Source organism: Vicugna pacos, chromosome 2 (genome assembly GCF_048564905.1).
Source record: "Vicugna pacos chromosome 2, VicPac4, whole genome shotgun sequence".
NCBI classification, from domain to species: domain Eukaryota; kingdom Metazoa; phylum Chordata; class Mammalia; order Artiodactyla; family Camelidae; genus Vicugna; species Vicugna pacos.
This window is the reverse complement of record NC_132988.1, coordinates 98,413,491-98,429,448: the sequence shown is the minus strand read 5'-3', so window position 1 is coordinate 98,429,448 and position 15,958 is coordinate 98,413,491. Positions and strand designations below refer to the sequence as shown.

Genomic DNA, 15,958 nt, shown 5'->3' with positions numbered 1-15,958 from the left:
CCTCTAAGACCATATAAGAGGATTCAAGACAAATTTGAAGAACACACAAATGTTACAACAATTCAATTAATATGTTATAGTTAACAGTATTCTCATTAATTATATATAATTTACTGGCATTCAGCAAACACTGCTCCAATATCAAAAGCCACTTTTTGGTACAGTTTCATGTTCTTACATCCTTAACTAAAAATTAAAATACATATTTGGTATAATTCAACCCTTCCTTCTTATCTTTTTATACATTTCAATCAGAATGATTACAGATATTAGCACATGAAAAAGAACAGCATTAATACATGCACTGGAATCAACTGAAGACCATACATCTTGGGTTATTTATAAAAATGTCATGTAAGAGTATTTTGCCCATTAGTGCTGTCAAACTGTCTCAAAAATTACAGACACAGATTTCTTCTAGACTAGCTCTTCCACTTGAAAGTCACCTAAAATATGTAAGTACTTTATGCGTTCTAATTTTGTTGACAAGTAAAAATTATTAAAGAGACATTTAAACATGTAATTATATTTTGCTTCCCCAATTTATGCAAATATATCTACACTTTTTTTTTTTATTTCCATAATTACAGAATAAACTTATTCTGTATCAAAGCTGGAGTCAAGCAGTCTATTAAGACAATCAGTGGAAACAGGTGAAGAGAGAAGTAGAGGGAACTTTGATCTATATAAAATTATACACTTCATTAGGAAAGGTACACATCCCCTAGAATACAACTTCAAATAATCAGAAGCACTCAATGAAATCATACAACAGAAATAAATAGAATGATTCACTTTACTAAAATATTTATGTGAAATAAATATCATGTAAGTATATTGCAAATAAGAGAAAATGAATCTAGTTTAACTTTAAAAAAGTCTCTTTGGTTTACTATTTAGTTGTGAAATTCTGGAAGCTACCCAAATGGAAATGTTTAAAGAAGGAAGCAGTCTGATAGTATGCCATTAATGTCATAATGTCAAAAAAAAAAAATTGATCGGTAGTCTCACTACTGTGGGTCTGCATTTCTACATGAGAAAATTGGGAGCTGAGTGCTGGTTGCCTCATGTCACACTGGATAAGTTCTCTTCCATTTTTCACAGTCTCCACCACGTCTGATTTACTTACTTACATGCCCTCTTGTGCACAGAGGCTCAGAGTTTGCTACTACTGGAATAAACCATGGGATGTCAAAGAAATTTTGATTCTCAAAGATCTAAGAAGAAAACTCGGCAAGGATATTCTTTTTGTTTTTTCTGAAGAAAATGCCAAAACCACAATGAAAGTGGATGAGGCAAACCTCACCCAATATCAGGCACTGGAAGTAGCAGTGTAGTCAGTAATTTCATTAACAATTATTTATTAAACCACCATTGCTATCAGACACTATAATAAGAAGAGCCTGCTGCTATCTGAATTAGCTCTAAATTGAAATCCCATTAAGCTTTTCAGAACTACCCATACTTGTAGACATGGTTCAAACTTACAAATTTGTTTAAAGTTTGAAATCAGTTAAAAAAGAAAGAAAAATCACATGTTTCATCTATAAGGCAGCAGAAATCTGATTGGAAAACACAACTTAAATTAAAAATTTGCAAGCAACTTATTTGCTTCCATTGTTGAACAACCAGTTCTCTTTTCTGAGATTCTTGTTAGGTTTCATTGGGAATTAGTCATTGAAACCAGGGTTGATTTGCTCAAGAAGGAAAAAAAAAAAAAGAACATAGTGGACAAATATTGGGCATATCTCTCTGGAAGTTAAATAGTTAAACAACCAAAACTGCTGAAAGAAGAAATTAGGTCTATGCTAATTTTAATATTGGGATGTTTAGCCACAAGAAAATTTGCTTTAGTGTAACTTGACTCTGACAACTTTAATGTCCCTCTGAGTCTATATTTTAAAAGTCTTGGAAGAGAGAATTTTATCTGTCTGTTTTGGATCAGGTCAGAATCATTTCTGTTATGAGACTTGCTGGGACATACAGTATAGAAATGGCCACTGAGGTCTCGCTTCTTTAATTTAGGGCCTTTTACAGAGAAGGGGCCCCATTGTAAGACAGGCACCTAACTCAGGTCATATTTAGTGAAGATAATTTTCCTGCCTGCACCCACACATATTTTGGAGAGTTTGGGGGAGAGGGGACAAAACAAAAGGTAATTTCTAATATTAATTTCAATAAATGTTCTACAGGTTAAAAATGCCCAGGTTTTATGCAATGACTATATTCTGAATATCAGAATTATGTCATACACAAAATAAAAATGATTTATCTGAAAAAAATAGAATCAATTTTCCCCCAAAATCAGGTCATTAGGTAATGACAGATGTTAATTTCTGAGGAGATATATGTTGAAAATATAGTCCCATAATACTACTAAACATAAACTGATTAACTTATAAGTATTATCCAATAGTTTTATTTTAGAAAAAAAATTATATACCAATTTAATTAGTAATTAAAACTGTATAATTCAAAGTGACTCAAAAAGTACATGCTTTTTCTAATTAATCATTATATTCAATAATCTGATGAAATGTATTCCTTTTAATAGTCCAAATGGATCATTACTTATTAAAATCAATAGAAAATTAAGTTGTATCCTTCACCATGTTGAATTCTTATTATACCAGCATGGAAAAAAAAATCTAAGGTGAGTGTTTGTGTGTGTACACAAGTGCATGTGTGGTTGTGTGTATTTGTAGCTATTTAATGTGGTGGACCAGTGACTCCAAGTTCTGATTTGCCATCTCAGTTTCCTATTGAGACTGAGTGCCTTGAGCATCCAAACTTAGTTTCTATGGAGCACATTTTGTTTCCAAACAGTCCTGTTCTGAAAGAAACCAACCCTCTTCTGAAAAAAAAAAAAATTCCCTCTCATTTTTATTCATTCATTGAAGATGGTACATAGCTTACTCTTTCCACCTTAAATTATGGAATTATTTCATAAACTAAGTTTATTTAATGTTGTTTAACAGAATATTCTGTGATGATGAGAATGTTTTTTGTCCACACTTTCCAGTACAGCAGCCATGAGCCACATGTGGCTACTAAACATTTATGATGTGGTTGGTGTGACAAAGGGTCTGACTTTTTAAATTTAACTAATTTTACTGATTTTAAATTAAGTAATCAATGACCACTGCCATGCTGGTCTCTTTCCAATACAGAGCACAAAATGACAGAGTGGCAGCTGGGGTCCCTTCTTCAACAGGCTATAAAGAACTCCAGGCAACCATGGGTTTGAGCAGAATTGCAACAGGATTGGTGACATCAGAGGTTGGGATGATTTATCATGCAGCTTATTTGTACCCTTTGGACTGTTCATGCCTAAATCTGTACTACTTCCATCTTTTGATAAATTACTGCCGGTACTTTAGTTTTTGTCACATAGTCGCTTTTTGTCAAAAGGGCAAGTGTTCTATCCTTACCAGAGCCCAGCATCATGACAGGAATATGTCTTTTAAATTTCTGTGATTCTGTGGCATATACAAACAGTGAAATATTATTCAGCCTTAAAAGGGATTTAGTTTTGACACATGCTACAACATGGATGAACCTTGGAGACATTATGCTAAATACAGTAAGCCAGACACAAAAGGACAAATGTTGCATGATTCCATTTATGTGAAGTACCAAGTGTAGTCCAAGTCATAAAGATAGCACGTTGGATGGTGGTTTTCAGGGGACGGGAAGAAGTGATAATGGGGAATTATTATTTAATGGGTGCAGAGTTTCAGTTGGAGAAGGTGAGAAAGTTCTAGAGATGGATTGTGGTAATGGTTTCACAACAAGGTGACTGTACCTATTGCCAATAAACTGTATGGCTAAAAACGGTGAAAATGGTAAATTTTATGTTATGTATATTATACATATTATTATATTATTATATAATTATATAATATACTATTATATAGTATATTAAATATTATGTTATGTATATTATATATAAGAATATTTTAAATGCAAAATAAAAATATCTAGGTGTTTCTCTCTCCTTACCATATGGTTAACTAATTAAATGGCTGTATGAGCATTTGAGGGATATCTGGGAGAACGACTGATGAATAATTCTGCCATGACATTGCTGGGAATTTCTTCTAGGGGATCTGTTCTCACTTTTAGTTAGTTGATTTTGAAAATACATCCTCAATTAGATTTTATTGTATACATGGAGTAATACCATTTTTAGCTGATCCGAAGGATGCCATTTTGTATTAACAATCTTCAAGCCTCTCAATGACCAAAATTCCTGGCTGCCACTCCAACTTATATACTCATTATGATAATTGTAACCACTTGCCTTTGTTGGCTAAGAACTGCCACCTGATCACTAACCTTTTAGGATTCTTATCTCACTGTCATGAAGGAGTCCACCATTCTAGTTCTTTTGCATGAGTTACTCACACAATCCTTGTGACACATCAGTGAGGTAATGATGCCGCTCCCCAGTTTTACAGATGAAGACACTGAGGCACAGAGAGTTTGTGTGCCTTTTGTATAATAAAGTAAGTTATTATTGGTCAAGAATACGTCCCTGACAAAAATAACCTAATAAATACTCATCAAGATCATTCTAAAGGAAAATTGAGAAATGTATGATATTTCAAGTGGAAGTTTCATTCTTATTTAAAAAGATGTAACCGATAGGGATCTATTTACATGATTTGTTACTTGACAGTCAAGATGAAATTTTCAAGTAAATACTAAGACTTAAAAGTTAAAAGTGACTTATTTCCATGAAACAAGCAAAAAATGCCAGAAGGTTATTTTGCTAGTTTATTCTTTTAAAAGTTTTGTTTTACCAAGTAAAAACCTTTTTTACTTTCAGGTGACAACAGAATGCTAAAAGGCTTTAAAGTAATTGTGAAGAGCAAGAAAGCAACTCACCCAATTGACTCACAGGACTTTACTCAGAGTTAGAACCTCATTTGTGGTTCACCTTGCTGTTCATCACTGTGCTTTTTACGGTCTGAAATCCCATAAAAATGTACCTCAGACAATGAATGGAAGATTCGCTTAAGCACAAATGAACGAATGGTTATGATATAACCAGATATGAGACATACTTAAAGAAATGTCTTAGGAGTCATATATAAAATAGGTCAAAGCAGCAGCTCCTTCCACGTAGCAAATCAGTTGTGTGTGTGTGTGTGTGTGTGTGCACTTCAATAATTTTTTTACAAACACTCGAAAAACGTGTAACTGATTTTTGCTGTCATATCATAGAAACATTACAAATATAAAAAGTGAAACATCTATCTTGTGTACATAGAAATGTTATGGTCAAAGAGCAAAATATAATGTAATTTTATCTTAATGAGACTTATAAGGACAATTAATTTGGGATGTATCACAATCTAGTTACCTATACTCAGTTAAATTTTTGAATAAGTGCTGTCAAACCTCTTAAAATGTATAGTATTTTGTATCTTGTATATGGAATAGTCTTGTTTGTAAAGTTGAAAAAGAGAACAGAGTGAACCATTTTTAAATGCAAGTGAATTGTTTCATTTAAGTTTTTATATTGGGTATGTTTAAAAAAATCTATTTCCAGTAAACATTGACTTAGGGTATTGATTTAGAATCAAAAATTAAGTTCCTCTTACTGAGCTGATGCATGCACAAAATAAAATGCTCTTTCACAGTTATAAAGTTCAGTTTGTGGATAAAGACTTTTTTCTTTATAAACCACAAATTTTTTATGCAGACTAGGTAAAGACAAAATATTGAATTGAATGGTCATTGATTTGGGATTTCTAAATATGTCCTAGATTACCATAAAAATTAAGATACTATATACAAATGCTTTGTCTATTGGAGATTGAGTAGATATTTTAGGAAGACATAGACAGTAAATGGTAATTTAATCGACTCTCTGGAAATGTGCGTGATCATGTAATAACTTTAAAACTTACAAGGTGGAAGACATTTAATGATAAAAAATTAGAGATGGATATACTTTACGATCCACAAAAACGCTATTATATCTCTTATTTATCCTTATCCTTTGACAGCTCCTGAGAATCAATACCCCAGGTTGTCTTAGGAGTAAGGGTCCAGCAGCTGAAGATATCTTCCAGGCAGCGTGCAACATGTCCCAGGCACAAAGGGAAAATGAACAGAGTGGGTTTAGCAACTAGCTTGCAATGGCTAACTTGGAGAGTGCATGTTGTAAGAGGTAGTATTTAAGTCTGAAGAGATGCTCAGAAGATAAATTGTGAATGGCCTGATAATTCACATAAACAGATTTTTCATTTCCCTGAAGTCAATTAAATTCCTGAGATAATTATAAACTGGCACATAATGTGATCCACACTGCTTTTCTAAATGAATGTTTTGGCATGAAGTAAGGGCGGGAGGCAGTATACCAAAAATTGATACAGCATTATAAACTGACAATACTTCAATAAAAAGAACAAATCTAAAAAAAAACTGGAATTATTAAAATAATTCAGAAGATGATTAAGATGATGATGATAGAAATTAAAAAAATAGCAAATATTGTATGGTCTTATATATGCAAGGCCAAGTTTTTAAGTATTTTATTTTTTTCTTCCCGTTTTTCTTCCAGTTTTATTGAGATAGACTTGACATAGAGCACCACATAAGTTTAAGATGCACAGTTTAAAGATTTGACGTACATACATCATGAAATGATTACCACAGCAAGTTTAGTGATCATTCATAATCTCATAGATATAAAATAAAAAATTGAAAAAATATTTTCCTTGCAATGAGAACTCAGGATTTACTCCCTTAACTTTCATATGTAACATACAGCACTGTTAATTATATTTATCATATTTTACATTGCATAGCTAGTACTTATTTATCTTATAACTTGAAGTTTGTATCTTTTGACTACCTTCATCCAATTTCCCCTCCTCCAAACCCCCACAGCTGGTATCGACAAATCTGGTCTTTTTCCCCTATGTTTTCTTGTTTATATGTTTCTTTTTGAAATATAATTGACTTTTAATACTATATTAGTTCCTGGTGTACATGTAGTGATTCTATATTTCTATACATTACAAACTAATCACCATGATAACTCCAGTTACCATCTGTCACCATATAATTATTATTATCCAAGTACATTATTATTTTTTGACTATATTCCCCACACTGTACATTTCATACCAATGACTCATTTATTTTGTAACTAGAAGTGTGTACCTTTTACTTCTCCCTCACCTAATTCTCTCACTGCCCTGCCACTCTCCACCCCTCTGGCATCCATCCACCTGTTCGTTCTCTGTATCTATGACTCTCTGTTTTGCTGTGTTTGTTACTTGTCTTAGTTTTTTAGATTCTGCTTATGAGTTAAAAATACAGTATTTGTCTTTCTCTGCCTGACTTATTTCACTTAGCATAATACCCTCTAGGTCCATCCATGTTGTCACAAATGTCAAGGTTTCATTCTTTTTTATGACTAATATTCCATTGACTTGATAGCATACCAGCTTAGCCATCCTCATGATTTGAGTTTTTGGTTCTTTCTGTCACACGTGTACTTTAATCTCTCAACAATTCATTTCCCCAGATACATGAAGAGAGAGATGTATCCAGTGATGTGCCTTGAAGGCTTATCTCATTCCAAAACAGAGACCATGTGGCATCCTGCTCTCCACCCCCTGCTGTTTTCTTCCTCTCCCTCGGAAGATGGAGTCCTCTCTTCTTTAATGAGCAACATATTCCTCCTTCCCTCTCTGTATCCATGATTAGCTAATACCATGTTCTTACTTGAAGAAAAAAAAGAGGAAATCATCTTCAATGAACGGTGTTAGAAAAACTGGACAGCCACATGCAAAAGAATGAAACTGGACCTCTATCTTACACCATACTCAAAAATGCACTCAAAATGGACTAAAGACTTGAACATAAGGCCTTAATTTCTAAATTTCCTGCAAAAAAGTAGGTGGTAGGCTCCTTGACACTGGTCTTGGCAATGATTTTGAGGAATTGATACCTAACGGCAGACAAAACAAAAAAAATGAGACTGCATCAGATTAAAAAGCTTCTGCTTAGCAGGACAAATCATCAACAAAGTGAAAAAGCAACCTATGAAATGGGAGAAAAATTTTGCATGGTATACATCTGACATGGGGTTAATATCCAAAATATATAAAAAACTCATTCAAGTCAATAGCAAAACAACAATAACAAGAACCTGATTTTAAAAATGGGCAGAGGATCTGAATATACAAAGAAGATGCCCAACAGGTACATGAAAACATTCTCAACATTATTAATTATTATGGAAATGCAAATCACAGCCACAAGAGATATTACCTCACACCTGGTAGAATGACTGTTATCGAAAGATAAGAAATGACAAGTGTTGGTGAGAATATAGAGAAAAGGGAACCGTTGTGCACTCTTGGTGGGAATATAAATTAATGCAGCTACTGTGGAAAACAGCATGGAGATTCCCCCCAAAACTAAAACTACCATATAACCTAGCAATTCCACTCCTGGGCATTTATCTGAAGGAAACAAAAATACTAACAGGAAAAAATGCACTCCCATGTTCATTGCTGCCTTGACATAGAAAGAACCTAAATGTCCAACAATGGATAAATGGATAAAGAAGATGCGGTATACAGATTCAAAGGAATTTTATTTATCTGTAAAAAAGAATGAAATCTTGCCATTCCCAACAACCTGGATGGATCTTGAGGGCACTATGCTAAATGAAAGAAGTCAGACAAAGAAAGACAAATATTGTATGATCTCTAAAGCCAAAACAAAAAAACATAAATCAGGAGATTTATGGATACAGAGAACAGATTGGTGATTGCCAGAGGTATGGGGTAGGGAGTAGGTGAAGTGGGTAAAGAGGTCATAAAGTACAAATTTCCAATTATACAATAGAATTAGTCATGGGGGTTTAAAGTACAGCATGGTGACTATAATAAATCATACTGTATTGCCTACTTGAAAGTTGCTAAGAATGTAAACCTTTAAGTTCTTATTATAAGAAAAATATTCGTAAAAATGATGTTATTCTATAGATGGGTTTATAACAAAGCAGGGGTGGGGCATGCTTGTTATTATACTACTAATTGCTCCTATATATCCTCCTTGTGCACTCAACAGATTATAATATGATGCAGATTCATCGTTTGGAATTAAACATTGTGTTACCATCCCCAAAAGAGAGAAAAAGAAAAAAGAAAGAGGAAGCATTGCTCGTAGGGCTGCTTGTTTTTCCAAAGAATAATCACCTTGTTGATTTGGGGGGGGGGGCTGTCTTTTATACTGGCCTCATTTAGGAAGATTTGGATAGGATAATATGAGGAGCCAGAAAAGAAGCCATAAGGAAATCTTTCCTGGATACCCAGTGTTTGGAGGTTGAACGTTTCTTAGAGTGATGCTGAAGGCTAGAGTCAGTTCTTGTACCACGCCTGTGCTGGTATATTCCTTGATCCTTTTAATACTGTATCATAATATGTCCTTTCTTTCTGCTAGGCATCTACTTTATGTGTTGTAATTCCAGAGAAAATGGAAGGAAAATAAATACTGAGGGATCAACATATTTGCTTTATTTATTTGAATGATACCATTTCCTCCTTGTCCAAGGCCAATTATGAATAAACAGTATCTAATTCAGTCTCTAGAGGAGTTCTAATTCAGTCTTACACTGAGGGTATCGGAAAGAAATATCATATGGATCAACAATGTAAGCCACATATATAACTTAAAATTTTACAGTATTTGTGTTTTTAAAAAAAGATGAAGAGTTTAATGATTTGTTTTAACCTAGCATTTCTAAAATACAATCATGTCAATACATAACCAGTAAAAAGGAACAAGATATTTTACACTGTTTTTTTTATGCTGAGTTTTCAAAACCGCAGGCATTATACACATTAAGCACACCTCAATTCGGACGAAACACATTTCAAGAGCTCAATAGTCAGATGTGGTTTGTGGCTACCATCACAGGAATAGTCCATTCATTTCCCAGCTTTATGTACATGGAGATGGGGGCTCCTAATTGTCCCGTGTGTTAGTGGGTCTTAGGTTATATCCCCTGCATTATTACCTCAAATGAATTAAAAAATTGAAATTAATTTCATGCAAATGTCATCTGGGCAGAAGCCATCGTAAGTATTCAGTTTTCATCCATGAGTTGTCATATTCACTTGTTTTTTTTTCCAATTTTTAATTTTTATTGTAATGTGTGAACTTTTCCTAAAAGAAAATATACGTACAGAAAAGTGAACTAACCCAAAGTGCACAAATCAAAGAATGGTCGCAAAGGAAACACACCTGTGTACCCAGTCCATAGCTCAAAAAAATCAACCAATATCAGCATACAAGAAATCACCCTTGGGTCACTTCCCAGATCACAATTTTTCTGCAAAATTAATCACTAGCCTGACTTTTAACACCAAGTATTTGCCTGCTTGTCAACTTTACGTACATGGAGTTATACAGTAGGCACTCCTTTGTTTCTGCTTTTCTTTCCATTCACCATTTATGTTGGTTTTATTTGGTTCTTGATTTCTATGAATACTTTTCTAAGTTGCCAGGCATTGATACATTTTGAAAATGAGCAGAGCAGCCTCTGACAGCCAAGACTGGCCTAGCGGTCAGGGGTTGCTAGGAGCTAACTGGTCACTCACAGCCAGGGCAGGGTGTTCCGCTGTGGAACATGAACAGTTTCACAGAACACCTTCAGACAAGCGCTCTCCATGATCAAAATGGATCCCCAGGAAAACATGTCCATTCTGTAATAATTTATGAAATCAAAAAAAAAAAAAAACCCAAAAAACAAAAACAGAATATATACCAAACCACAAAAATGATCAAAATCAAATTTCTCTCTGTTCTGGCTAACATAAGAAACTTGCTGCTTCTTTCCAAATTATAGCTCTAGACTTGCCTCATTCCTCCCACCTACTAGATAAGATCTATTAAGATGCCAAATCATAAAATTATCTTCATATTCTGACAGCATACAGTTTAGAGCAAAGCCTACTTCCTTGATTCCTCCCCTAAACCACATTCAAAAGTCAAATCCTGTAAGTACTTCTGTCGCCCCTTTACTGAGATGCTTTAGCTTTCCATGATATGCTTTCTCTTCTGCTCCAACAAGTAGAAAGCAAAACAACACAATTTTGTTCAACTACAGATCCTATGAGTAAACTGACAATGGAAAAATTTTGAAATAAAAAAATGTTAAAATGTTAAAAATATAATAAATGAATGTGTGAAATGCAGTCATTTGATTGTTACCAAATACTTTGGATGCTATGGCCTTCTACCTTATCCTAAAGCTCTTTGTGAATGAATAAAATTAAGTCTTTCAGAAAATTTTAAAAGTGTACATCACTTTTTGCATCTTCCATTTATATGCTTGTAGATTGTTTTCATTTAGTCATCAAAATCATTACATGCTTTTATGTTTAGGGCTATCATACAATCAATATTTGGTAAAAAAATGAAAGAAGTCATGAGAAAACTACTGCTTAGATTATTAATGAGAGATGAGCTCCATCATTCATTTTCTTTTGTTTCATTTCCTCAGACACCAATGACACGTACAATAGGTGATAGGATAGTGACCTGGAAAGAATATTTTTCTCTGTGCAAAAACCATTGTCATATGTCATATTCAAACCCTTAAACTTTGACATAATTAAAGCCTTTTTAACCAATTTTACCAAAACGATCTGATTTAGATGATCTATTTTTAAAAGGATGTCACCCATGTATTTATATTCAGGAAGACATGGGCTCTAAATCTCTCTCCTTCTTCACTTGGAAGATGTGCATAGTGACTGTCATCTACTCCACAATTACAGCTCCTGTATGATTTGCTAGTCAGTAGTGTGAGAAGATCTGTACCCAGACTTGGAACAAATGGACTGTGTGATGAGAGTCCTGGGGAACGTTTATGATGCTTGTGCTATTCCAACTGCTGTTCTGGGTTTTCTTTTTCCTGTTTCGAAGACTGGCTGTGACAGTGGCAGAGACAGTGATTTAAGAGCGAAGGAGAGTGCTACTGTTACAGCTGGGGTGTCTGTGATGAATGGAGGCAGAGCAAGCCAGAAGGAAAGAAGATGTGAAATAAGGGAAGAGGGATAGAAGATGACAGATTTAAAGCCATTCTCTAAAATATCTGCCAGTTTATCCTGTGAGGTAAAATACACAATTTGAATTTTGAGAGATTTTATGGAATGTCATGCTAAATTTGTTTGAATCGTGGTTTTAAAGATAAATCATTATCTATTTAACAATTACACTAGTTTGAGAGGAGATTCTATTTATTCTTTGTTCTTGGACTTCTTAAAATTTTGATTTTTGCTGAAATAATGCACAAAATACTGTTTTTAACAAAACATAGTTGAGATATTTAAAAACATTGTAAATGTTTTCTTTATTGCTCAGGTCAATAATATTTTTGAACCATATTTTGCTTTCATTTGGAAAACTTAATAAAATGTTGATATGGCCACTGTGACTTTTCTAAAATTTGATTATGTAAGCAATGTACGAAGCATATTTTATATAATCTCTGCAATGGTGGCTGCTGTAAGAAACAAACAAAAAGGTGGATACAATAAACTTTTACTCCATTAAAACTTTTAAATATTGGATCAAATCTAACATTTGAATACACACAAAACAATTGATGAACAAAGTCAGTATACAATTTAGGCCAATAGGAAACATCCTTTGGGGATTTTGGTACAATCAGGAAAAGAAAGACCAGAGTTAAGCACCTTTATTATGGATGGTAAAACACATGGATCATCCAATGGGCCAAGAGGGTAATTAATTAGAAGGATTCCACTTTTTACTCTAAGCTGTGTTTACCTAGAATTTCATCATCTCACAGCATCTCTGTAGAGTTGGTGGAACGAATTTCAGAGGATGCAGTTTGCATAAGACATGGAGAACTCCCTAAGAAGAAACTCATTCTAGGAAGAAGACCGCAAGACACCTATGCCTGTTCTCAAAGCACTACTGCAGAATGGAGGAAGAGAGACAATTATGAATATGGCTAACCTCTTGCCAAGACATCATGGGTTTGTACTTGTAGTTGAAAGGAGAAGAGATCTCCCTGGAAAAAAATAAAGTCTATCATCACAAAAAAATCTCTGGGGTGCCACAGCATGAATCACTCCAAAAGGTATGTGTAGGCGATCCTCTCTTGCTCCATCACAGAATATAGAGCATTAACAAACTACGCAAACTTAGGCAAAATAGTTGAGCTTTAAGAACCTCAGTTCCCACATGTAAAAAAATAAAAGAAAAGTAACAAATGATAATAATAACAGTGATAGCAATAATAGCATCAATTTCATGTTGTTGCTGGGAGATTAAATGTTTAATATTTATAAAGAACTTGGAAGAGTGTTTCACATTTATTAACTATTCACTAAATGCTAACTCCATTGATATGCACTTGGAGCTGTTTTATATATATTTCCTGCTTATTTAATTTGATGACAGAGAAATTTTCAATGTAGCCCTGTAACTTAAAATCATTTAAAACTAAAATTTACCCACAAGCAATATCTATATTTTAGTTTACTTAATGAATATATCTTAAAAACAAATCTAATTAAAAAATAAAATATTTATACATAATCTTGAAGTTCAATAGTACTAATGAATCTCGACTCTGAAATTACAAAATGTCAAAACTTTTCATGTATTATTTATTTAACATATCAACATAAAATACATAAAATACAGTAGAAATAACAAAACTTCAATAAATCTCTACATGAGTTTTAAAATCCAAAGCTACGTGGTTTGGTTTGAAAAATAAAATCTCCATTATTCCAGGATTTTAGCCTAGAAAAACCTCTTGTGGATTTCAATGATCTACAAAAAAGGTTATTCAGATATTCATGGATTCATTCAGGACATGCCAGAAAATCAAGAAGATAATTCTATATTTGATCATTTTTGCTATACATATGTATATACTGAAGGAATGCATAACCGCTGGATAATATTTGTAGTAAAGCAAATAAGTAAAGCAAATAAGATTTCCTTTTTAAAATAACTCATTTAAATAAAGGCTATATAAGGTTAATGTTATCAATGTAGAGATCCATATTAGATTTTATTTTTAAAACATTGGTATTTAAGTACTTATTATTTCAATCAATTACATACTTTGACTACTGTAGGCAAGCCACACTGGAAGGTGAACTGGGAGTATATAAAGATTATTAATAGCTTTAAAATTTAGAATAGACTAGGAGAAAGTTACTATAGGCTGAATTACATCCCTCTAAAATTAATATGTTGAAGCTCTAGTCCCTAGTATCTCAGAATATGTATTTGGAGATAAGGTCTTTTAAAGAGGTAGTTGAGTTAAAAATGAAGCCATTAGAATGGACCTCAATACAACCTGACCAGTGTCCTTATAAGAAGAGGAACTTTGGATACACAAAAAAGATACCAGAAATAGGTTTGCACATAGAAAAGACCAGGTAAAGACACAGGGTAAGGAGGCCTTCTGCAAGCCAAGAAGAGATGCTTCAAAAGAACCCAAACCTGCCAACACCTAGATGTTGGACTTCCAGCCTTCAGAATTCGGGGAAAATAAGTTTCTGTTGCTTAAGTAAGCTAATCCATGATATTTTGTTACAGCAGCCCTAGCAAATTAATACAAAACCATGCAGTCTCTAAAATAATCGGGGGACTAGAATCAATAGACTTTTTTCACCTCTGAGTTCTCATCAGAAACTATAGTTCATGTTTGTAAAACACCTTATTTCATGTTGCATTCTTCAGTGTTATAATTGTTCAATTGATCTATCTTTCCAAGTAGACTATAGACCATTCAAGGACAAAAAAACTATGTATTACTCATTTATGTACTTGTTATGTATAGCATAGATTTATGCCCTTTTGTAGGAGATGAACAACTGCCTGTTAACTGAATGTTTGTTTGGCTACCAGGGGAAACTGTAAAAGAGGGAATTATATAGATGCATTTAGGTCATAATGTGTCATCATTAAGATGTTAATGAAAGCAAAAGAGAACACCGAAAGGGGACTGATTTGAGATGAATTCACTGAACTGGGTTTGGGCATAGTGTATGAGTTGCTGGTGTGCAACTTTGTTAGAAATTACTTCATGCAAGAAATGTGGGATGAGTCAAGAGAAAAGGATCTGTAAAAATGAGAGTCACCAAGATACACACAAATAATGAAACCATGTAAATAGATGATATTTTACATGAAAAAACCTTGATAATCCTGCATATTAAAAAGTTAGGTATAAGAGAAAGTACCAGTGAAGGAGTTGAAAAGGAACACAAAGGAAAGAGCTAGACAGAAAAATCAGTCCTATAAAGGAAAAACATTTAAGGAATAGATAACCAAAATTGTCAAATACTAAATAGAAAGTAAAGGAGACAAGGACTGAAATAACAGTAATTATGAAGTGAAACAGTATTACCAATACTAAACTTAGTAGTGAGAGAGATAAAAAGTCAACAAACAAAAGGAGAAAGAGTACATGTGCCAGACACTTCTATTGTTCATTGATAGACAGTTCTCTTTTTAAAGGCATACAGAAGTCAACTCTTCCCTATGACTTATAGACAGGTAAGATCAGGTGACTAATGTTGACTAAAAACATGTGACAAAAAATAAAATATTATACCTTGACTAACATATTTAATTGCAACAGAAAGCCACTTTGTGTCTTCTCCTACAAAACAGACAGCCACATAATCTAAAGAATGCAGCTATACCAGGAAGGTCTGTGAGTGACTTTGTGGAGTGGGATTCTACTAACCTCATTGATACAATGAGCCATGAAGAAATTTAAACAGATTAAACTGGGCTAATCCTTAGGTGTTTTCTGAAGGAAAGCTAATAAAAAGACGAATGGCAGTTTGAGAGGTAAACAAAATGAAGGCAATGGTTTAAGTTGAGTGACATAATATTTTTGCAGCTAAGGAAAATGGATAAG

At 33.6% G+C, this 15,958-nt stretch overlaps 1 long non-coding RNA gene across 4 annotated transcripts in view; it reads right to left on the bottom strand.

The window, feature by feature from the left end:
• The window catches only part of LOC140700455 (uncharacterized), a 108,691-nt gene that overhangs the window by 30,273 nt on the left and 62,460 nt on the right, over positions 1–15,958 (bottom strand). The gene's annotated exons all lie outside the window — the stretch shown is intronic.